This window comes from Camelus ferus, chromosome 8, assembly GCF_009834535.1.
Source record: "Camelus ferus isolate YT-003-E chromosome 8, BCGSAC_Cfer_1.0, whole genome shotgun sequence".
NCBI lineage: Eukaryota > Metazoa > Chordata > Mammalia > Artiodactyla > Camelidae > Camelus > Camelus ferus.
In genome coordinates, this window is record NC_045703.1 from 71614502 (window position 1) to 71639963 (window position 25462).

Sequence of the window (25462 nt, forward strand, 5' to 3'; positions counted from 1 at the left end):
ATCATCACGACCAATATAGATTCACAGTGAGGTTCCTGACTGTGTTCTGCCTACTTGCTTCAAAGACACGTGAATAAGGTGGGTTTTGTGACATCAGGTCTTCGTAATGGAAAAATCAGGATAAACACCGTAACAGAGATAAGTGTGGGGAAACAAGGTACCAAGTCAGTAGAGCCTTTTGAATGTTTGATGTTTCTGCTGCCCAGATCCAGTGGGTCCCAGAGTTAAGGCATCCTGTCCCGTGTGTGTCAGAACGGCCACTGCGGCCCCTTCCGGACCTCACAAGAAGATAGAATCCACTCATGTTTTTGCAGAACCCACACCATTGTCCAAAGTCTCAAAATAGTAGCCATCTCTCTAAGTGGGGACTAAGGAGAGGTCTGTGGTTGGGAGAAAAGAACCTGGAATCGCCACCAACTGTGAAGCTGCATAATTCATGGGAAGAGTTGAAAATCTTCACATGGAAATATAATATCATTAAAATGTTGATAATGATCGTTCAAGTTAAATTTACTCCAGTAGCATGTTCAGAGGTGCTTAATGAATTTCAGTGAGGCTATAAATATTAATAATAAAAACTAGTGACAGCAGACTCCATAAGGACATTAACCATTCCAATTTAAATTTTGCCCCCCCCCCCCAAAAAAAAACCCAAAGCTAGAATCCTTTGGCAGCCCACAAAGCCCGTCTCCGACTCAGAGTTCAGATCTGGCTTCTGCAGTGGATGCAGATCTGTGAGAGCAAAGCTGCCGGGAACAGAAAACCAGAGAAAGAGGGCAGGTCTGTCACCCCTGCCTCCTGCCGGCTGCCGGGGCCTTTTGGTTCTTTGTTTTGGCGGTGGTTTCAAATCCTACGAAATGAATGACTACCTGGGTAGGATTTCTAATCTGCGTAGAGCAGAGGTTCGAGGTAAACACTCCTTTTTAAAACTTTTAAAATACGTTTTTAAGGGCAAAATTTTTGTCTGCTTCTTGGAGACAGCTTATTTCATTTCATTTTCCCCTTTTCACCAAAAAGGCAAATAACAGTTTTGTTCTTCCACTGGGGAGGAACTTCCCTAGAAGACGTGGGAAAAGCGTTTCCTGCTTTGGATTGTCTGTTACCTGGACGTTATTGCGTCTCAGTCCACAGAGCAGTGTTTCACCCCTCTGTTAATTAGTTCCTCCATCCAGTAAGCACATACAGAGCATCTGTGTGCAGTGTTCACACCAGACTTTACCTTTCCCCCACAGTCTTAACTAGATTTTCCATTTAATCTTTAGCCATCATCAAGAAATTGATGATGATTTTCTTTTTAGACCTGTGTCAGACGAGATTAGCACCAGCCGAAGCCCGACGCCTCCTGCCCTCCTCACAGGTATTACTGTCCTTACTGAACAGTTCCGTGCTCTTGGGAACATTGGCACTGAACCCGACAGGGGTGGGCCTTCCGAAGCATCGCTGTTTGTTCCTGGACTGCAGCCCGTGCTTCACGTCCTTAACCAGGTCACCTGGTTGGCATGACAGCAGCTCCCCGGGCTCTGTCGGGCTCCTCCTGTTCCTTCTCATGAAAGCGTATTAAAGACACACGGCAGAGGGCCTGGAATTCACCTTTCCCCGGAGTAGATTTCAGTCGCTCCTTGTCTGAGAGTGAGATCCCTGGGGCTTTCTTTATGAGCAGCTGTGCTCGGAATCCAGGATTAACAGTTCCGTAAAACTAGGCTAAGGAGTGTTTTTAAAAGCAACTTGCTCACGCGATTCCCCAAGCAGGACAGTGTCATTCTGGGAGCCCTGAACGAGAGCAGGAGGGGAGAGCGCTTCGATTGTCTTTTCTGGTATTTGTCAGGGGCTGAGAGTGGCATGAGCCAGGCTCCATCTTCTCATAATGGGCTGTATTATGTCACACAGGAGACTGGGAACCGCCTGCCTGTAAAGGTGTAAGGAAACTGGGAAATTGCACCCTGTGGGTTGGAAACTGCCATGGGAAGTGGACACAGACAGGCAGGAGGCCAAAGACTGGGCACATCTACAGGAAGCAGCCACGCTGCCCGTGGGATTCTGGAGGAGCAGAAGCCCCTCTGACTGCAAAGGAAGCCCCATGCAGCGTGCCCAGCAAAGCCTCAGAGCCTTTCCCAGAACCCAGTGCAGTGCTGCGTGACCCACGGACTTCAGTCCCCCCTGCCACTTCAAGGTTGGGGTTTATGGTCTACATACCGTGCTGGCAGCTTAATGTGATTCAGGGAAGTGAAAGGACTAGTCCGCGGTCAGTGTCAGTTAGTGGTCCATGCTGGTCATGACGGTTCTCCACACCTGTAGACTGCATCACTATTTTAAATCCAGTTGTAAAGCAGCATCCAGCCAGAGTGGACACAGAGGAGTCACCCCTGCTCTGATGCTAATAATGAGGCAACTGGCCTCTGAGAAGCGGACATACCATCGGGACAAATCTGGGATTAGTCTCTGTGTCTAGGGTCCTGGTCTGGAACTGCAGCTACCACACCAGGTCGGAGGCTCCTACAAAGGCATTAATTTTTCACAGTTAGCTGCTCTGCTTTGATCTCTGTATCGGCAGGGCCTCCTGGACTGTTCCCTGGAGTCCCTAAACCCGGCAGGTCCTCTGCAGAGACCTTCCTCTCGCAGGGGCTGCAGTGGAGCCCTGTGTGCGTCAGCATCGCTGGCATGACAGCATTTCAGAACCATCCCCCTCCCCTCCTTTTACATTCCTTGTTTCACTACGACTTGGCTAAGGAACTTTAAAGCAGTATTTCGTTTTGATATAAAGAAATCACTAAATTACTAGGACATAGTAATTGTCCTGATATAAAAAGATGCAAGTACAAGTGTAAACTCATTTTCAAGCCAAAGCAACACTATATTTCCACTAGTTAATTCTTGGTGTGTACTTTGTTATAGAACTATGGGGACAAATGTCTCTAGGGCTGAAGGTTTGAGCTTTTCACGGTTTCCCCCGTTAACGATAAAAATGAAAGCTTGTCTAAAAGACAGTTATTTCTGGTTTTGGCATTCCTTAGGGTCTTGAATAAGGTGGCCTCTCCCACAGGTGCCCAATTGTGGTACTCGAGGTGGGTGGTTTATGAGTAAAAACATTGGTTTAAAAAGTTAAATACTAAGAAATCAGGAACTAGGTGTGTTTGGAGGGTAGGCTGATGGGGCAGATTGTTAGGAAAGCTTTAATGGGAAATATTTTATCAAAACAATGACTCACTGTGTATTCAAAGGTCCTCAAATTGTAATATTTTCGTCTAAATCCACGTTAAAATGTTGACAGCTGCTGCAGGAATGTGCTTCAAATTCCATCCTGATATTATAATTTTTCCACTTTCAATTATTCATTTGCTTTCAGCTGTTCTGTTTTGTTTCATTTTTTGGTCCCCGAGCTGACAAAGAAAACAGGAATGTTCATGCCGTTTTATCAAACACTGAGTGGGGTGGCGGTGGGGGGTGATCTGCCCATTAGAAGAGGAATCCAATGAGGGAGCCCAGCACAGAAAGCTTGCCAAGGAAGACGGGGTCGCTGGCAACGTGGTCAAGGTCGATTTCCTCTGAAAAGCCAAGAAGCTGTTGACAGCTTGGGGCGCGCAGATGGGGGCGTGGGGCGGGGGTGCTGGCAGATGGGACGCCTAGTGAGGGGCGGAAGGGTGGGGAGGAGGAAGCCGGGTGCACTGCTGGGCACTCTTTAGAGGGGTGTTGGATGAGAGTTGAGAGGAGGCCTTAGGTGGACACTCAGGCTCCACGCAATGGGCGAGGGCGGGGTGTGCAGCCGCTTGCAGGCTCCTGCACTACATGGAGAGCTGAGGGCAAGCCAGATGCAGACACCCTGTCCTGCCTGTTAAAGCGGGAGGGCGCGCTGAAGAGCAGAGCACCTCCAGTGCACCCAGAGCAAAGAAGACCCGGTTGTCCTGAGGGAGAAAGTTCCTAAGGGAAGCGCAGCGGCTGTGAGGGCCTGGGCCACCTTTGCCAGATGCTGGGGTCCAGGGGGTGAGACCCAGCCAGAGCCACCCTCCCCGCGGTTCTCTCCTCCAGACCACACTTCGGAGCTTCGGCAGAATCACTGCCGCTCCCCGTGGGCGCCGGAGGGCGGTGGCGAGGTGACAGGGACAAAGGACAAATTAAAGTAAATGAATGTTAGAAAGTGGGAAAGCCCTCAGCAGGGGGTGACAGGGACACTCCCCCACCCCCCAAGGACCACCCCACAGCAGGAGCCCTTTCCTCTGGGTCTCCCTCCCTTCCGAGGTTCACTCCGCTTTTCCAAACCCTGTGCTTCCTCAGCGGTCCTGGCACCAACCATCCTCCAGCTCTGAATCTCCTTAATTCTATTTACAAGTATATGGAAATGTGTTTTAAGGTGGCAGGAGAGAAGGGGCCTTAAATGGCCTGAAATGGAAACTGCACCAGAGGCATCACTTTCTGGATCTCTCCTCTAGACCTTAGTTCCTTGACGTGAACTCTCAGGGCAAGTGAACAATGCATCTTTATATTCTTCCTATCCAGTTAGGTATTATTTGGCAAAGTTAATTTTGTCCTTTCTGGAATGCGCTTAAACTTAATTGTTTACAGAATCTACTTAAATGGTAGGGTCTGTGAAGTGGCATCCAGGCAGTGAGGAGCTGGGGCCTGGGTCTCCACAGGGACTGTACGGTGGAGGCGCTGGGGCTCCTAGCCAGCACGCTGGGCGGGAACCCTGGCCCCAGGTCCTGAGCCCTGCACATGCTACTCACGCGATTTAATCTCTCTTGGCCTAGTCCCTCATCCAAAGAAAGATAATAGTCTTGTACAGCTTAGGCTTCTTAAAAGAGACCAATGAAAAAGCGTATTTCTAACTACTCAGACACAAAAAAGAATAAAATAATGTCATTTGCAGCAGCATGGATGGATCTGGAGATTGTCATACTAAGTGAAGTAAGTCAGAGAGAGAAAGAAAAATACCATATAATATTAATTATGTGTGGAATCTTAAAAAAAAGCCGACACCAATGAACTTACTTACAAAACAGAGACAGACTCACAGACATAGAAAACAAACTTACGGTTACCAGGGGGAGATGGCGTGGGAATGGCTAGCTCAGGAGTTCAGGATTTGCAGATAGTATTACATATAAAACAGATAAACAACAAGGTCCTACTGTACAGTACAAGGAACCATGTTTGATACCTTGTAATGGTGTATAGTGAAAAAATGAAAAGGAATATATATATGTATACTTGAATCACTATGCTGTACACCTAAAACTAACACAACATTGTAAATAACCTATATCTCAATTGAAAAAACAGCATATTTCCAGTGTTCACTATGGAATTTAACACCTCTTATGATCCACAGTGCTAGCTGTGCCTCTGCTCCCTCCAGCCCCAAGGCAGTCTGTGGTTGACAGCCTGACAAAAATGGACCACACTTTCCACACTTTCCAAGAGTCCATTAAACACAGGAAATCTCACATACCCACCCTTGTTGGACTTCTCTGGAATGCATGCAACCATTGGTCCCATATGTTTACCATCTGAGAGATGAATGACACTGCTTCCATCTTAAGAGGTGTCAGCCTACTTCCTGGATGCCGAGAGGTAATGAAAAGAAAACCCGTGGTCCACCTCTGAGAGCCTGGGTTGCTTTCAAATGTTGCTTCTACCTCATTTAGCTTGTTCTGTCTCCAGGGCAAGGCATCCATGGCTTGAGTATGTCCAGCGTGGAAGCCTTGTCCCTTTTTTGGTCATTTCATTTGTTCATCTGTTGGGAACATTGTGCTAACACATCTAAAGATCTGCGAAAGGATGAGCCAGTCGACCCTTCCTGCTGTCCAGGTGCCTCCCGAGGGGGTCTGGGTCCCTTCTTAGGGTCACAGGGCCAGAAAGGGGGCAGTAGTGTGTAAGGACAGCTGTGGTCCTTGTCCCCAGGGATCCTCTCTTCTGGATGCCCACACGGGCTCTCCTGTTGCTGTTTTCAAGCTTAGTCTCCGGGGTCACCCTTCACTACATACTCATGGGTTGGGGGTTAGCATGTGCTGATGTCAGCACGTCCACAGTCATCCAGGGGCCTAGTGACCCCTCTCATCCAGTGCCCCTGGATTTGGGAACCATGTCTATTAAACTTGGAAAATCGGTCAGCATATTTATGTTCATTCTTTTGATCTGGAAATAAATTTTAGGAATTTTTCGGGTCTTCAAATCTCTTCAGTGGTTAGTAAACATCACTAAAATAAACACTTCCCATTTTAGGATATACATGTCATCATGGGCCTAATTAATTAGTTGATTTCCACCAGATGACAGATTTCACGCATCCTCTACAGATGGCCATCCTTCACCCCCCACCCTCCGGGGGGGGTGTGTGGTTACTTCTTGCCATGCTCCACGGTCGGCAAAACCCAGGCCACTAAGCATAGAGGATCACAAAAAATAATGTGTCAGAGAAAAATAATAAAAATAGCACCAAGGGTATTTTTTGAAAAGCAAATTGCATTTCCAGAGGCACCTATTTCCAAAATAAAACAGATTTTTCAGTGGTGAAAACTGACCCCAGGAAGTAAGCTTTCTATGGAGGCTGATCCCCGCCCCCCACATCGCATGCTAGGCTGCATTTGACTCAGCCACTGTTGGACTGAAATTTAACGTCCTTAGCATTTTCCTTCTCCCCTGTTAAAGGGTTAAAGGCTTGTCAAAATGATTGTGTAACTGCTTGGCCTTTTAAAAGAGGATCAAATGGATAAGAACGTCTTTTTCTGGGCTTGCCTTCCATCTGTGTATTCCAGCACCAGAGTATAAACAGGCAAGGTTTAAACCGCCTCACAGACGTACTCACGCGTCTACTGGAGCTGGGAGCAGGGGGTGTTGCGCTCTCTTGTGTAAGGAGTTCCTGGTGCGCAACTGTGACAAACCCACCGGCGACGAGGGACTCCCGCAAAGGACCTGGGTGTCACTTGATAATAATGGAGCGCCCGTGTCCAAGGGCCCGCCCTTCCTGTCCGCGCTGCAGGTGACCGAGGGTCTCAGCACCCAGTACCCACTCATCCTGACCTCTTCCACGCTCTGCCACCCCGACCACTCCAGGTCTTTCTGGAACACGGGTCCTCACTGATCCTATGTTCCTTTCCTGTTTGCAGACTCGCCTCCCTCGGGAGACGGACCCCTCCAGGGGCTTCCCGACACAGCCCAGACTCTGCTCTTGATGCTTCCTCAGCCACTCGATGGGCGTGGCGTGTGGCGCAGTGAGACCACAGGACTCTCCTCAGTGGCGCTTCCTGCCCCCAAGGCCTTCCCTTAAACACCGTGAGCCGCAGCCTGCTAGGACCTCCTACGCTGACGGCGAGGCACCTTCTGAAACAGAATCAGCTGCTTTAGATGCTCGGTTTTATTCAGTAAATTCAAAAGGCATGTTGATTATAAAACGACAGGCATCCTTATCATTGAATTGCTCAGATTGTCTCCTTATAATCTTATTTCTTTGCACTCAGTAAGTATGCCTGCATGGTGCACCATATACCATGGTAAGGCCCATTTTCCAATATACTTTGCAAGTTCCCAGTCTCTTCACCACACAGAGTGGCATGGCTGGCCAAATGTAAGAGAAAACTGGAGGTGAGGAACTGGGAAGACAGTCCTTGGGCTGGCTATTCACTTTTTTTAACGTGTGCATTTGATTCTCTCAAAAAGAAAACAACATCCACAGTACGAGTAAGTTGAACACGCAGAGGTGGGTGTCCCCGCCTATGGTCCTTGTTGATATTAGCAGGACGCGTGCCGAGGGCACAGGAGGCTGATTCATTTGTTGGGCTTTTCACTTAGAAAGCAGAGAAAATCACTTGCTGTCTCTCGCCAAGCCTCTCCATTTGCACAAAGCTAACGTGTCCTGCACACACTCCTGTTCCACACGTCACTCCTTATTTCACTCCATCAGCAGCCTTTCTGCCACACCCACAGCCCAGCAGGCCTGGATTCCAACCTGTTCTCTTGGCAGGAAAGTAGTGACAATAGCAGATCCAAGGGACGGGAGAAAGGGAGGTTTGGAGAGGGCACTCGGGGCCAAGGCTTGAGGAAGGCTGGGGGCCAGGATGGCATGAGGTCAAGTGAGTGCTGTGGTCATGGAAACATTGACCATAAATTGGAAAGAAGAAAAGGGCAAGTTCAACGTCAACCTCCAGTTATTTGGAGCTTTAAAAATTTTGAAAAGAACATGGTTTTACTCCCCAAAGTCCTCTTAGAAATTCAGGTGCAAGTGGAAGAAACAAAAGCGACTGCATCGCTGGATGGGGCGGAGGGTGCACTGCGCAGGAGGTGCCCCCCTCAGGCAGTGGAAGTCGGTGATGCTCACGTTTTCAGTTTGGCCCGATCTGGAATGTTTTTGGAGTTCGGTTTCCATATGCGTCTGGAAAGCTATGTTCCCATTCTTCCCTGGCGCTGACTCCAGTGCCCTGTGTGCCGAGAGCTGAGACTTTCCGCAGGACTGAGAGAGCACGAAGGCCACGACGTAAAGAAAATGGTTCATATTTTGAAAGCTGTTTGTGAAGCCTCTCGAGCTGGGCCGGGGGCCACGCCGCGCCTGCCCCGTGCTGCCCGCTTCAGTGTCACGCGGGAAGCATTCGCGTCGCTTCCCATAGCTTAACATTGTTCGCAGAGTGTTACTACGTACAAATCTGGATAAATACAGGTACTCAGATTTCCTGGCAAAACACACACCCCTTTCATATTTACTTGCCTGGGGTGATCAAAGCATGAAGCCATCACTTCAGGCAGTTGATTTATACCACGGCCTTTGCATGGGTCAACATGGAAAGTATGCTTTGAATCCAGTTGAGTTGAAAGCACTCGTCTCCATTTAAAATGATGAAGGCTGTGCATTAAATGACAGGCTGCAATTTTCTTTCATGTGAAGTGGAAGACATCACCGCTCGCTAATGTTCTTTGACATAACGCTGGCAACGTGGACATGAAATACAGTTAGAGCATTTGACATCAAACAGTTTGCCAACACTGGGCGCAGGTAAGGAGGTAAATAACTCCCGTCAGCAAATCACCCTCCGTTTGAGCACACTGCAGACTTTTGAGACAAATGATTCCACCCTAAGCATTGTTGGCTGCAGGACTAAAACGTGAGTGTCACAGCTCACGCAGCAGAAAGCCGTGTGCTCGGAGCCATCAGCCTTCCGTAGGAAAACGAAGCTCTGTCCTTCCCGGGACAGAAGCTGAAACGTCAGTGAGGGTGGGCTCTTCGTGCTCCGCCTGCGAGGCTGACGGGCAGCCACGGCCTCCGCTGTGCCCTTGTCCCGCCTCATCCAGTCAGCTCCCAGCCTGCTGTTCTCCTGCTTATCCCCCTTTGGTAATTCCCGGACCTTCCACGGTCAGGTACACCTGCCGGGTTTAGGAAACAAGGCTCCTCCTTCACTGGTCTCTGACCCTCTCCGGCTCCTACACGCCCCACAGCCCAGGCCCTGAGCTCTGAGCTGCTGCAGGGCCCCGCCAAGCCCCGCAGCCCATTGCCTGCACTTCCAGGGCCGGCACGCACCTCCCCGCAGTGCTCCTGCCACTCACGCCGCGAGGACAGTGCCATCACACACTCCCCACTGACCGGCACGCACTCAGGAGTTCCCAGCTGGCACACGCAGACCCATCGCCACATCTGGCTCCTGTTGGTGCTTAATAGACAAACCTAACAAATGAAACATGATGCCCTGGGTCCGCTTTCTAACATCTGAAGGAAACAAGGCTGAACTGCTTGGTTCCTGCAGGGCTCTGCCGGCAGGTGAAAAGCACAAGAGCGTGCATGCCGGGTCAGCCCTGAAACGGGGTGCAGGCGGGAAGCAGGGGACCCCATGTGAAGAGCGAGGGATGCAACTTGTGAAGTGAGTTCTCCAAGTCAGCTAAAAGCACAAAAATACCTCCCCCCAAAAACAGACTTGATTTTTTTCTCCTGGACGATAAATAAATTCACTCTGTGCGACGTGATGGACGTTGTCTGCAGGCCATGTAAATGGCTTGGCAGGCAGACTCCTCCCCTGTGGCTCTTGGAAGGCTCCTCTCTGGACCAGGGTGTGTCTAGCACCCTCCACCCCACCCCTCAAGGATGAAGATTTCTCCCTTCACACTTTCTGGCCTCAGACTTGGCAGGGCAGGTGGTTCAGGGGAAGTGAGCTAGAATTATTCCCTCTGGACCTATCTGCTTTGAAAATGTCAAACTGTGACAGACTAGCAGGGAGAGTGCGGACTTGCTCCGGAACCAGCATCTAACTGTCCCGTAGATTCTGTCCACTGACATTTCTTTTTGCAACTTTGTACAAGCAAAATGTCCCAAGTCTACTTGGATCTGACTAAGTAGCTTGAGGTGAGATAACTCGTTGAGTATTTTACTGGGGGACGTGGGAATGAGGCCCCCCTTCCCTTACAGGCATCTGCTCCTGCTGGTCTTGGTCACACGCATGCCCTGAAGTCTTGTGTTTGCCCCGTTTTATTCACTCCAGACTTACTTCCTCGGAATGCTTAACTGTCATTGACCAACTATAATTTCCACATTGATAAATCCTGAAATACACCATCCGTCACTGTCCACGGCCCTGCACAGCTACGTTCTGCCTCTAGGGTTCTGCTGGACGACTGACCACCATCCCTTCAATATCAGTCTCTTTAAAACAAAACTCTTTCCCGTCCTCAAAACACTAACTCCCCCTTCCTCTCATTCGGCAGAAGGATGGCCCGCTGTGTGCCCTCCTCTTGCTGGCTGCCTTGCTCCCACACCCGCCCTCCGCCTTCTCTTTCCTCTGAAACGCCTCTCGCAGGCCACCCCTCCCTCCGCCGGACGGGAGCCGGGCTTTCTGCTCAGGTGCCTTCCTAGCACCACCTTGGAACTGCTACTGGATTAATCTTTTTAAGAAATTTTCTTTATTTAACATTTTTCTGGTTAAAAAAAAAAAAGGCAACACGGAATGACCGAGAAGCTCCAGCCCACGCTGCTTAGACTGGATTCGAAGATCACTGACAACTGCGCTAAACTGTCTTTTCAACCCTGCCTTTCACTCCATCACTAACCTCCATTCAGGACAAGCTGGCTCACCTAGAATCTCAGTGAGAACCCTCGTCTGTCCGCGGCCAGCACCGGGACGAACCGGGGTGCTAGCAGGCCCACTTGAATCCTCCCAACCTCTGGGTTCACCTCCCAGGCCCGTCTCTGTGGCCTCCCTCTCCTTGGCCTCCCGTCACGGCCCCCCGTCTGGGTCTGGTGTGTGCGTCAGGCTGGGGTCTGACTCCCTGAGGACGAGAACCTGTGTCCCGCCTTCTCACAGGACAGCCTACTGACAACGGCAGGGTGCTGGCAGCCCACTGACCCCTGCACTTGGCTCTCTGCTCCGGCTGCTGGAGCTCCAGACGGAGTGTGCTCAGCTGCCAAGTCTGTTCTGAATTGAAATGTCTTGACAAACTGCTCCCTTTGCCATGTCTATGTATTTGTTCATTTTTTAGTTTTGTCTTAAGCTGATGATCTTTGATCTTAATGAGTCAATATTTTTATTATAAACAACCTCAAGTTCTTCTGGGAACCAGGAAAGGGATAAATCCATCTTCTGGCACAGACTTGTTTTCTGTCCATCTAGATATTTTATTACCTCTGCAGTAGGTAGCAGACAAGTATTTTTTCAGAAGATAATACATCATGCAGACAAAATTTGTCATTTCTAAGCTCAGGTTCAGTGTTTTAAAGAAAAAATATTTTCAGTAACTTCAGCAAAATTGATTAGTGGTCAAGCAAAGAACACGGAAGGTCCTGAAAGGAAAAAAAAGTGTCCTCTTGTCCTTTCACTAAATGGATGCCCTACAACCATAGGTGAAACAGGAAGACTGACTTTCTTTCCGCACCGTTTCTGGAGTTCAAGATCGTAGTTAATCAGCTGAGCTACTTTTAACACGCGTAGTGGCTTTTTCAAAAGTTTCAGGTTGTTTTAATAAAGTTGAAGGTAACAATATCATAATTAATGATCAGTGAAGTACAAGTTGGAGATTGAAAATTTTAAAAAGAGGAACATTTGAAACCATGTATTTTCTCCAAATATGACTGCCATATGGTGTGATTTACTGATCACTTTGAGATCCTTTGTATTCATTTCTACTCTCCACATAACAACCTGCCAAGAGGGTACAATGATTTTTTGTCTTGCAAAATAAAAATTGAACCTGAGAGAAGTTAAATAAGTTTTTACTAAGATTAATTCTTAGATGCTTTAAAAGAGTCAGCTTGCCATAATGATGGTCTATATAAATGTAATTTTAAAACGACGCCCACATGAAATACTTAGGCGTGTCTGACAAAGTATGTACAAGATTCACATGAGGAAAACTACAAAACTGTGATGAATGAAATCAGAGAAGAGCTAAATCAATGGATAGATATTCTATGTTCATGAATAAGAAGATTCAATACTGTCAATCGATCTATAGATTTCATGCAATCCCAATCAAAATTCCAGCAAGTTATTTTTGTGGATGTCAACAAACTGATTCTAAAATTCATACAGAGAGGCCGAAGACCCAAAATAATATTGAAGAAGAACAAATTTGGAGAACTGACACTTCCTGACTTTAAGACTTACTATAAAACTAAAATAATTAAGACAGTGTGGTACTGGTGAAATAACAGACAAATCGACCAATGGTACAAAATAAAGTGCCCAGAAATAGACCCACATGAAAACAGTCAACTGGTCTCCAACAAAGAAGTAAAGGCAGCACAATAAAGCAAAAACATTCTTTTCAATACATGGTTAAGTCACCTGAAAATTCACGTGCAAAAAATAAAAAATAAACTTAGACAGAGACCTTCCAACCTTCACAAAAACTAACTCAAAATGGATCACAGACCTAAGGGTAAATTATAGAACATAACATGGGAGAAAACCTAGCAGACTTTCACTTTGAGATACAACACCAAAGACACGGTCCATGAAAGAAATAATTGATAAGCTAGACTTCAACAAAATTAAAAACTTCTGCTCTCTGGACGATACTGTCAAGAAAATGAGAAGATAAGCCACAGACTGGGAGGAGATAGTTGCAAAACATATAACTGGTGAAGGACTTTTTCCAAAATATACAAAGAACACTTAACACTCAACAATAAGAAAACAAATAATCCAATTTTTTAAGAGGCAAAAGAATTGAACAGACAACTCACCAGGGAAGATAAACAGATTGAAAATGAGCATATGAAAACATGATCAATATCACACATCATTAGGAAAATGCAAATTAATGCAATGAGTTGATAAGCGTGTCACTATACACCTATTAGAATGGCCAAAATCAAGAACACTGTCAACACCAAATGTTGGCGAGGATGTGGAGCAACAGGGACTCAATCACTGCTGGCCGGGATGTAAAATGATACAGCCACTCTGGAAGACAGTTTGACAGTTTCCCACAAAATGAAAAATAAACTTACTAAACAATGCAGTAGTCACACTCCTTGCTATTTACCCAGATGAGTTGAAAACTTGTGTTCACACAAAAACCTGCTCATGTTTATAGCAGCTTTATTCATAATTGCCAAAACTCAGAAGCAACCAAGATGTCCTGCAGCAGGTGAATGGATAAATAAACTATGATACACCCAGACAAAGGAATATTACTCAGCACTAAAAAGAAATGAGCTCTCTCATCATGAGGAGACATGGAGGAGCCTCAGATGCACATTGCTAAGTGGAAGAAGCCAGTCTGTAAAGACTACATGCTCTCTGATGTGCATGAATGTAGCAGATTGACCTGAATGCATACAAAGGAGCCAAGGGTGTTATGAAAAATATATGGTATATTTATTGCCTTTTAAAAATCTAGAAAGTTCTCAGTTTGGAAGTATGTGGGGCCCTGAGGGGTTTTGGGTATAGGACTGTGGGCCTGTAGCAGTAGGAATCTGATCTGGTTTCAGAAAGAGCACTAGACAGGTGGTCAGGCTACCTGGTTCTCATTGTATTTCCTGCTACGTGGCTTCTCAGGCCACCTAGCAGCTGCAAACGTCCTTCCACTGACCGTGTAATAGGATGAAATGCCCCCAGCCTTGCCTTCCATGCAGGATTATTACAAATGTCAAATGAAAGAATACATAAAAGCCTATAAGATGATTCATACATTTTTGAAAAGAGTTTATCCTAAAGTTAAATTATTGCACCAATGGAGAAAAACAACAAGTCGTATTTATTTTTGATAAATTATTTCAGAGCCATTTCCCCCATGATTTCCATATTCTTTAAATTCTGATTCACTTAATATGATTTTAAGTCCTAACTCATTTATGTAAGGATACAGTACAGGAGAAATCAACACCAGAATTTCCAGAAAACTGTTCATATAGGCACATTCCTCGGTTTGGTGTTCTTTTGCTATAACCAAAAAAAAAAAAAAAAAAAAAAAAAAAAAATCCCCAATAAGCTGGCCCGTGACAAACAGAAAGTATGCAAAGATCTTTAATTCCTCTGTTGTATGTTCAAGGCTAGCTTGCTGTCAGTGCTGTTCCTGCTTGTGCCCCAGTAAATCTAGTATTAACATGGCAACTGACAAATCAAATACTGAGGCTCATCGTGCTACTTCTGCAGAGGATCCTTGGCACCGGAAAGAAGAATGAATCACACAATGAAAATAATATGAAAATGAACCCTCTGTGTGCACCTATGATTCTGAAAGGAGATTCAGAGTTTTAAAAATGCGTATGATTTTATCTCCAGTTGCCTGTTCAAACAAAAGAATAAACGCGGTCGGTCGGGGTCAACGTTTACATGCAGAAACAGATAAAATAAACCAGGAATGAATCTTCCTCGTCATTGCATCCTCCAGTGCCCAGCGCCCAGCGCCTTGAACACTGAATGTGCTTGTAAATATCAGTGGCTGAGGGAATCCATCACTTGACAACAGCAAAAAAAAGTCTCTTCCCTGCTGTTCTGCCCCAAATCATGGGAGTCAGGGTGCCTTCATTCTTAAGGGGGCAGGCATTTTAGCTGGGGTTGGAACTCTTGTTACAAAAATCCTAGGTCTCACACTTGGCAGAGGTCAAGGAGAATAATTTAGTAGCCAATGAACTCATCAGTGACATTGCTGTAGGAAAAGTGCCCAGAGAGGAGAGAATACAAGATCAGTTGTGTCTGGTGGGGGCGGGACGGGCGGGAGGGGGACATCAGGAGGCCTGAGTCATCCAGCTTGGGGTCGAGGGCGTCGTGACAGTGTTGAACTCGAGTGGAGAAGCAGACGTGCACGGGTGGGAAAGGGGTGCCAGAAAGAAGGGCAAAGATGAAAAACAGTGCTGAGGTCCGGGCTGTGTGATGTCACCGAAGCCGGGTCTTCTCTGAGGACAGCATTTGGCTTTCCAACTTCAAGTTTTATTTCCTTTGATCACAGAATGCTAGGCGTATGGTACTTAAAATATCTGTCGTCATTTCTACCAGCCCATTCTGTTCCCTTTCACAGTGGACCTGGGGGGCTGCTCTGGTCCACAGGGTGTGAAGGATGGTTCAGCTGGGGCATCTGACACCCCATCTGTGGCCTGAGCTTATTCAGCCAAGTTGCCTCATTACACACCACAGTCCTCTTCCTGCCTCACCCCTCCGGGTTCCACCCTCCCGATCCCAAAGGAGAGCCAGCCCCTGAGAAAGAAACATGAGGATGCCTTCAGTTTAATATTCCTCAACTGATCATTTATTACATCTTCACTCTTCTGGTTCTCACAGGGGGTTTTATTAAAGGAGCCGATTCAGTCACTGGGCTTCTGAAGCCTTCCAGCTGCTGAGAGAGGAGCAGCGTGTGATCCAGAGTCAGCCTGCTTGGGCTTGAAATTCATCACTTTCACTTTCTGGCCATGGGAACTTGGGCTCTGCTTCTGTTTTCTTCTCTGTACAACAGGAATGTTGTGAGGGTTAAGTGAAATAATGCTTATAAAGTTCTTAGAACACTGCCTGGCAAGCATTAGGCACTATGTAAGGTTTTATTAAGTAACTACATGTAAGACAAATAATTGCAAGCAGCACAGAATCTAGTGACAAGGCTGTGACTATAAGCCAACACCAGACTGTGGTACAGAGCGCTGTGGGCGCTCTGAAAGTAGAGAGAGGGGGACGTACAGCCCAGGGGAAGGATGCACGGAGGAAGTGGGACTGTAGCTTTCCTACTGGTGGAGATGTGCTGGGTGTGGGGCGTAGGAAGCAGAGTGCTCATGAGAAGGAAGTCCCTAAGGGGAGTGATGGGTGAAGGAAACTGCAGGGCAGTGTGGGGAGGAGGAGGAGGGATGCTGGGACAGTGAAGATAGTTCTGGATGCAAATGGTAGGAACACAGCCTAAGCTCGTGACACAGAAAAAAAGAAAAGAAAAGAAGACAAGAATCCTAGAAGGAAAGTTCAATGCCCAAGCTACAGGAAGAGCAAATACTTGGAAATCAGAACTCAGAAAATAAATAAATAAATCCATCTCTCAAGATGCTTTCCCTGCCTCTTGCTTCGGCTTTGATCTGCTTGACGGCTGCATCCTTCTCACAGCAGACTAGAGTGTTTCACGTAGAAGAATACAGAGCAACTAGCAGCTGTAAGGTCAGACCTAACTATCCCAGCCACGGAAGAGGTTATCCTGGGGACAAAAACCCCAGGAAGATATTCACTGGCCCCTGGGGTCAAGAGCTCACCCCTGGACTGAGGCACCGGGAATGGGAGGTTCACGCTTCTCAGTGAGGAAGAGGCAGTGGGATGGGGGAGGACATTTCCCAGAAGAGACAACTAGGGGACAGCCAGTCCAGCCCCCTGCCCACCTCTGGACGTGACAAGCTGGAGACGATCCCGGATATGAAGGTTCAGTCAGAGTGAAGATGGGGGAACTGCCAGGTCGAGCAGTGGCCATGCAGTGTGCTGTCTGGGGGCCACGGGTGTCTTTCTCACAGCAGTGTAATTAAGTGTAGGCCGAACCAAGCACTCAGGATCTACTCGTCCTTCAGCTGAGCCCTCCCCAGTCCCTGCCATCCCCCAGGCACTGGGAGAGAGTAGAGCAAGGCATACTGGACTTGGAAATAGGAGAGAGAATTGGGTTCAAGTTTTGACTTTGCCATTGAGTTTAGAAAAATAGCCTCAACTCTGAACGTCAGCTTCCTGATCTGTAAAATAATATCTGCTCTGCTATTTATCTCACGGGAATCTGAGGCAAATGAGACTGTACATGTGAAATTAAAACGTCACCCTAGAATTCTGACATTTGCAGGATGAACAGTAGAACCAGGCCATCTGACCCTAGCTGTCCACATGTGAGGAGAGCGCCTCCCTGCTGTCGACCACGTGCCAGGTCCCACGTTGATGTCATTTAGTTCTCATACCTGCTCTGAGAGGTGGACATCCCCAACCCCATTTCACAGACAGGAAGCTCAGCTGCAAGGAGCCATCACTGGCTGGAGGAGGGACAAGGCTCTGCCTCTGCTGCCCTCTGTCACTCATTTGCAAGCTTTTCAAGGATTTGGCTCACTCACCTGTCACTTCCGCCCCATCCCTACTCTCATTCCATCTCCTCATACAAAACCACCTATCCTTCCAGATTCCTCTCTAAGTAAGAAACAAAAGGGGGAAATAACAAAGAAGGAGAAGGGGTAAAAGAAACTTAAAACAATGTTACTCATTTGGAAGTCTGGCTGCCTACGTTTGTTTCCTTTCTGTCCCTTGGACATCACAGCAATGGAATGAAATGCATCTCTTTGGGGACTTGTAAAGAGAATCAAAGTTAAAGTCTTTGAGTGCAAGCATTTTTCAACCCGTGGGGAAGGCTGGATAAATAAATACTAAAAGCAAAATATAAGCTAATTTATGAAGAAAAACTGTACAAATCTGTTAGCTGTGCTTTGCCTTTAGATTAGAGGTGTGAAGCGGTCTCATCCAATCAGTTTGCCCGTGGGAAATGTGAGAATGAGATTCAAATATTTAAAAGCAAGAATCATTGTCTTATAAATGATTATTTCAGAGTCAGAGCATATTTTATATGAACCTGTTCTTTTAATAATGGGCAGCAAAATCTGAAGGACTTCCAAAGATTGCTGCTAAAAGTTCTCAATCATTTATTTGGAGCAATCTATAGTAAATGTTGGAAACTTCTTTCCAAGTGATAAAAGATGAACTCCTGGTTTCACTTCAGCTCTGCTGAATTGATTTAATTTATGTTTAGCCAATGCTGAGTTTCAAATCAAACTACACACTTGAAAATTTTCATGGTTTCTTTATTCCTAGGTTTAAAAGTGTCATTTAAATATGTATGAAATGGAGAGAAGCAAGATGGCAGAGTAGAAGGATGCTTGTAGCTCACCATCTCCCACAAATGCACCAAAACTCACATCTACGGACCTACTCAGCCAACCAGAGCACCTGCCGAACTCCGACAGAACATCGCCCTCTTCGAAAGAAAAAGACGCCAAAAATCTGAGAACTCCAAGACAAACAAGGAGCTGAGATTTGGCACAGAGCAGGGGCAGGGCCGTTTCATGGTCTTCCCTGAGCTGAAAGCCTTCAAAGCGCTGACCAGAGGTGGAGCGGGCAGCTGCACAGAGCAGCGGAGCGACCGGCACTGGGAGAGGGCAGGCGGACCCCCACCATCCTGGCAGGAACGCAGCACCTGACCATGTTGCTGCTCGCCCGAGTGCAGCATCTGACTGTGGCATCGGGAGGGGGAGTGACCTGCCCGCCCACTGGGTAAGAGCTCAGCACCTGACCCAGTGTTGGGAGAGGGCATGATCTGCTAGCCAACAGGCACTGGGAGCAGCACAGACAAGGGCACCAACAGAGGGTCTCTGGAAACAGCAAGCTGAGTACGCAAAACAGGGTGAAGACACAAAGACCTCTTCATAAAATCATTAAGAGCACACCGTCTCCAGGAAAACTAGATAAATGATACTCCTTAAGCCACAGTGCCAGAGAGATATGAGCAATATGAAGAAGCAGAGGAACCACTCCCAATTAAAAGATCAAGAGAAATCCCCTGAAAGCACAATCAAGGAAATAGACACTGATGGCCTACTAGATCAAGATTTCAAAAAAGGAGTGATCAAAGTACTGAAGAAACTAAAAGAAATAGTGTTTAGAGATAAAAAAAAAAAATCAAAAATGAAATAGAAACTATAAAGAAGAACCAAGTAGAATCAGTAAACTCATTTGCTGAGATGAGAGCTGACCTAAAGGCTGTACAAAGCAGGCTAGCTAATGCAGAGGAACAAATAAGTGACCTAGAAGACAAGACAACAGAAAGCACCCAATCAGAACAGCTGAGTGAAAAACAAATAAAAAACAGTAAAAACAATATAAGGGAACTATGGGATAATATAAAGCGCGCCAACCTATGCATAATAGGGTTCCAGAGGGGAAGAAAGAACGAAGGGGACTGAAACGGTATTTGAAGAAATCATGACTGAAAACTTCCCAGACCTAAAGGAATCAGATATCCAAGTACAGAAGGCTCAGAGGGTCCCAAACAGGAAGAACCCAAACAGACCCACACCAAGACATATCATAATCAAGACGGCCAGAGTCAAGGATAAAGAAATGATCCTAAAGGCAGCAAGAGAAAACAAAGAGTGAGTTACAAGGGAACCCCTATAAGGCTCTCAGCTGATTTCTCTTCACAAACACTACAGGCCAGAAGGGAGTGGCAAGATACATTCAAAGTCCTCAATGAAAAACACATGCAGCCTAGGATACTCTATCCAGCAAGGCTATCCTTTAGAATAGAAGGAGAGATAAAGAACTTCACAGACAACCGAGAACTAAAAGAGTTTAGCAACACTAAACCCGTGCTAAAAGAAATACTGACAGGTCTACTCTAAACAGAAAAGAAGCAGGATGCTACAAAAATGAGAAACTCATAACTGGAAAGGGGATAACTGCCATGAATTACAAAAAGAACAAACACGAAATTGTAAAAGAAGACATCTAAATCGTTAAGAGTGGGAGAGGGAAGCAAGGAAAGCCACTATGGAAAACAGTACGGAGATTCCTCAAAAGACTAGGAATAGACTTACCATATGACCCAGGAATCCCGCTCCTGGGCATATATCCAGAAGGAACCCTACTTCAAATGACACCTGCACCCCAATGTTCATAGCAGCACTATTTATAATATCCAGGACATGGAGGCAGCCTGGATGTCCATCAGCAGATGACTGAATAAAGAAGAGGTGGTATATTTATACGATGGAATACTATTCAGCCGCAAAAACCAACAACATAACACCATTTGCAGCAACATAGATGTTCCTGGAGAATGTCATTCTAAGTGAAGTAAGCTAGAAAGAGGAAGAAAAATACCATATGAGATCACTCATATGAGGAATCTAAAAAAAAGAAAACAAAACAGAAACAGACTCATAGACATAGAATACAAACTTGTGGTTGCCAGGGGGGTGGTGGATGGGAAGGGACAGACTGGGATTTTAAAATGCAGAATAGATAAACAGGATTATACTGCATAGCAAAGGGAAATATATACAAGATCTTGTGGTAGCTCATAGCAAAAAAACCAAAAAGTGACAATGAATATATATATGTTCATGTATAACTGAAAAATTGTGCTCTACACTAGAATTTGACACAACATTGTAAAATGTCTATCACTCAATAAAAAATGTAAAATAAAATAAAATAAAATAAAGGAAGAAAAAGAAATAAAGAAATAAATATGTATGAAATGCAAGAGGCTGTACAAGAAGCTTAATGTGTGGCTGAAAAATATGTCCATTTTCCTAGCATGTCTATGCAGCCTCCGGCTAAGCCTGAGTCCTGCATTCCCACTGGCTGTGTGACGTCCTGCAGGTATCTCGAAGTCAACATTTCCAAAAGCAAGTCCATCTTCTCTAAGCCTGCTCCCCACCTGTGCTCCCTTTCGTCCTGTGTGCGCCCCACCACACCCCCTGCTGTGATTTTGGACTCCTCTTCCCACTGTCCACATTTCATCAGTTGCCAGTCTCAGTTTTTCTACCCCTAAGCTCTCACCAGTGGCCCCATCCGTGCTTCTCCTGCCCCTGGTTTCCATCATCCACATCTGTCCTCCACAATGCCAGCTGCACAGTCCCTCTCGGAGACATTCCTACATCTTGTGCACGTCCCAACTGACTGCAGATGACCGGCAGTCACCTTAGTCCTCCAAAGAGTGGTCCTCCACTCGTGCCCCAAGCCTCATCAGGTGCCACAGCCCCCACCCCAGTTGTCCTGAACCCTTCAGGTAGGTCCAGTTGCTCCTCCTCTGGTTTCCATAGTATTTGACCCAAACCTTTCCTGATGTTCTCACTATGCTGGCTCTGCCCTTCGGGCTTCTCGCCCTGCCGTGAGCCCATCCAGGCAAAGCTCTCACAGGGCCCCTCCCACCTCCTCAGGGACCACAATAGCGGGGTTCAGGAGAAGCTTCTTTAAGTGAATAGCTGGATGGATAACAGGCTGAAATACTTTCAGAGACATTTACTAGGTTGTCACAATGTTATTCAGAGACTGCTTGACAATGGCTAAAAGCTATTTATTAAGTGCTAATCAACTCAACCAGTTAAAACCAAATACTTAATGCATATGGCAGATAAATCTATTCCTGCTTTTGACAACTGAAAAGTAGCTAAGAGTATCTAATTCCCCCAGGCAGCATTACGCTCAAGTCTTGTGGCTCAAGAAAATATTGTATAAGTGGATTTTGTACAGAATGGAACCTTAGAACCAGTCTTTTCAGAGGGAAAAATACTTTACTGTTGAAGAGAAAATATTTAATTTATAACTACACGTTAGAAATAAACACCCAGAAAATAATCTCCGTCTCACGGTAATTCCTAAAACTTTCACCCAACTTCGGGGGGGTGTGCTTATTAAATTATCAATTTCTACAATAAAGCCAGCTGCCCCCAAGTGATTATAAACATCCTCATGTGAAACACAAGTATCTGACCACATCTAGCAAAACTGCAGGGGGATAAATTGAAAAGGAACTTCTGGTTCCATTGATTCTGCTGAACTTTAGTTAGTAACCTAGATGGTACCAGGGAGGCCCCCTGCAACATTCTTCCCTGGATCAGCGCTGCTTTTCTGCTTGTCCTGCTCCCCCACCCCATCTGCACCCCTAACTGTAAGCCCCCTCAGGAAGGGCTTGGGTGTTACCTGACAGCAGAGAAGAAACAGTTTGCAAAGTGCCAGGCACAGAGTAGATGGTCAATAAATTTTGAATAAATAAACGTAGCACTGGGAATTATTTTTTTAAAGATCTGATGTCCCATGCAGACTTTACCAACTAGTGAATATGTGAACCACCCAGAATAACGTCTTGTTCACCTCAACTTGCCCACCACTCCACTACAAAGAAAGATTTTTTTTTCTTTTTAATGCATTTGCAGTAAGTCTGTTCAGAGAGGCAGACATATACCTGGAATGAAGACAGGCACTTCCTTTCCCTCAGAAACAAAACAGAATTTCAAAACAGAAATTTAAAATTCAAAGCAGAAACCCAATACAAAATTCAAAACCTGAGGAAGGCTACTGCCAGGCTTACTAATCTGTTCTCAAAAAAGATAAATCAGGACCTCAGTTTTACACATCGTAAGTGCAGAACTAAGCATGGTACAAACTGTCACCAGCTCGGTGGAAACACCTAGAAGAGCACGTGGCAGATAGTAGGTGCCCAGCGAACACTTGGTGAAGGAGTGAGTGCTGCTGTGGATGTAGACAGATTGAGGTGTGATCTACCTTCCAACCTCATAACAAATTTCCCCATCCTCTCTCTGCCTTCAAAATGTAAATCGCTGGTGGATAGAAGGAAAGGAACAGTCGGGGATCAGGTGTTTGGGGCAGGTGGTAGCTCACAGCCAATGCTATTCAGCAAATAAAAGATGCAGCAGCTGCTACCTGTTCAATCAGTTCCCAGACTTGAAAGGAGGGACACAGAGCAGCAACAACTAACTTTAGACTCAGAAGCTTTAGGCTCTAACCGCAGACCCTGAGCCGTATTCCTGACCCAGGCTAACGGGGCTTTGACGATGCCAAATTAGCCTCTCACAGGTACACACTCACCTTCAATTTCCCTACCTGCTTCTTCTCAACAAGCCCTTTCCTTCCCTTTGTCCCCTTCAGAACAAAAGTGAAAAATCATTATCTTGACAGCCCAGAGAAAGAATGGAAACCACTTCAGTGATGAAGCATTTAACATTTTAATTACTGATAATTATGATACTGCAGAAGAACATAGAAGATGGCATTATTTAAATGTGGAAGATGAGTTTAAATTATGCTAACGTGTTCTAGCTTGTCTATAAATTTTTTCTGACAGAGTATAAAGGTAGGAGTCAGCTGCCTGACTTCAGTGAGTTGCTATTTATGCGTAACTGACACGTTCACATTCCAGGATGTCCTAATTCATGGACGGAGATCCTTTTTCCTGCTGCCTAAAATTTTTTGCTGTTTAAAAGTTCCATGGGTTTTGAATTTAGAAATTTCTGGGTTAAACCCATGCTTCTGCTATTTACGTTCCTTGGATCCTTAGAAAGTTGTTCAATCTCCTATTGCCTCAAATGCTTCCTTAGAGGACTGTGGGCAACATCATGAGAGGACAGAGAGAGAGCCTAGCACTAACAGAGTGTTTGGAAATTGTAGCCGTCTTCGCCTATGACTAATTCTTTTTGGTAAAATTTAATTTTGGATAGCTAGTCAATTTTCCAAAAGGTCTAAGTCTCTCCCTAGGGGGTGACAAGTTTGGTAAAGGTAAAACCAAGAGAAAAAAAATTGCTTGCAAAAGAAAAATATCAAACTCAAAATATCAGCTCTCCTGACCGAATTATCCATAAACTTTTGATTGAGGTTCTATGGATTTGAGGCATTTGCTTTGGGCAAAATTGCCTAGTTGTTCTATCATTCATAGATACAACAATTGACAATGCACTTTCCTTACAACCTACGTTTATCTCAACACAATCTTCTCGTCCAGATCTTCCAAGGGCCTATTCATCTTATTTACCAAAGCCGAGTGATTCTGACGTTGGGCAAGTCACTCTACCTCAATGCTCACCTCTGAACAAAGAATGTACTGTTCTTTGTATCTGCAGATAATCTGGCTCAGAGACTGTTCCCACCATGCCAACATCACAAAGTCCTTGGGCCATCGTGATGTTTCTGGAAGGAGGTTTTCAGCAGCTTTATGTCTTGATTTTTTTTTTCTTCAGGACACTCTAGTCTTCTATTTCGTGCAAAAAAAAAGTTGATTCACTTTACTCTCACCCATTGAATTTTTGAACAGTTGCATTCATTAGTTTTAAACTACTCAGCCTAAATCTACTGAATCACAGATTTGCTTACCGCAGTAGGTAGACACTTCTTTACATTAGCCCCTCTGTGGACACTCCTGGAACAACAAAATATCTGGGCTGGTCTGTCAGGCCCCTGGAAATGAGATCGGTGAACGAGAGGGAAAAACAGAGACCTGGGCAGCTCCGTTTATGCTGCACCTTCGCTTGGTACAAAGAACAAGGAATAGCATCCCGGTGCCGAGCTGGTCGCACAACGCCCGCAGGTGCACGTCGATGGATCGAGAAGGTGTCCATGAGCAACGTGCACATTCCTGTAACAAACTAAACCCACTCTTGGTTTTGCCACAGTGCAGATTAGCATCGGTGGTACACTATGTACCTCCTTGTTCTGATTTTCACCACGTGTGCCCTCGCTTGGAGAGCAGGGGCTTGGCCTGGTGTGTCTACAGCTGTCCCCTGGAGTCCCGCATGCTCCCAGAGCAGGCCTCAGAGCCCGCGGGCAGGGGCTGGAGCCAACCAGTCAGCAGCGGACGCACCTCTGCTCCAGTTTCTGACGACGCAGGCAGGGAGGTGGGCCTGATGGAGGAACCCGCCGTCCTGACGGGACGCAGGGGACCGGATCCGAGAGGAGGCCTCCACTGCCTCCTTAACCACTCCCTGCTCTCGTTCCTTCCGGAGAGTTCCAGGCTCTCCCCCAGCGGGAGGCCAGGCCAGTTCGAGGCTGACTTAGGGCAGCTCTGGTTGCCCATCAGCATCTCAGGACCACGAACCTCAGGTAGCTGGGCCGTGTTCCACTGTCCCTAGTAGCCGAGGCTCCTGGGGTGAAGGAGCGGTAGACACACAGCACACGCCTGGGCACTGGCAGGTGTCAAACACCCACTTAGTCACCTGAAACCAGGTGCAGTCTGCTGGAGTCGCGAGCTCCGGTAGACCTGTGACCCCACTCCAGCTGGATGTCCCATCAGGGTGCGAACTGAGTCCCTCACCACTGCTGAGCTCGGGCGTGGACAGCCAGCCAGGGTACAGAGCCGTGGTGACTAAGAGGCTCGCGTTGCTTCTCAGGGTGGAGTGGTTCTTGGAGACTCAAGAAAGATGAGCGATCTGAGGGCCACACTTGGGGAGGGGGCTGAAAGCTGTGAGGCCGCCACAGCCCGACTTGGGCCAGCTGGGGGCAGCCCGGCCCCACTGTGGCTCCCTGATGTTCGAGGAGGGGAGCCTGGAGCC

At 46.5% G+C, this 25462-nt stretch overlaps 1 protein-coding gene and 1 long non-coding RNA gene across 7 annotated transcripts in view; both read right to left on the minus strand.

Annotated features, from left to right (window-relative positions):
* Window positions 1–25462, minus strand: part of PDE10A (phosphodiesterase 10A) — a 537273-nt gene that overhangs the window by 369838 nt on the left and 141973 nt on the right. The window lies entirely within an intron of this gene.
* Window positions 841–25092, minus strand: LOC116665478. Its single transcript, XR_004322121.1, has 3 exons — window positions 25081–25092; window positions 17349–17358; window positions 841–1219 (listed from the first exon to the last, which is right to left on the minus strand). It is a non-coding gene; the product is annotated as an uncharacterized LOC116665478 (long non-coding RNA).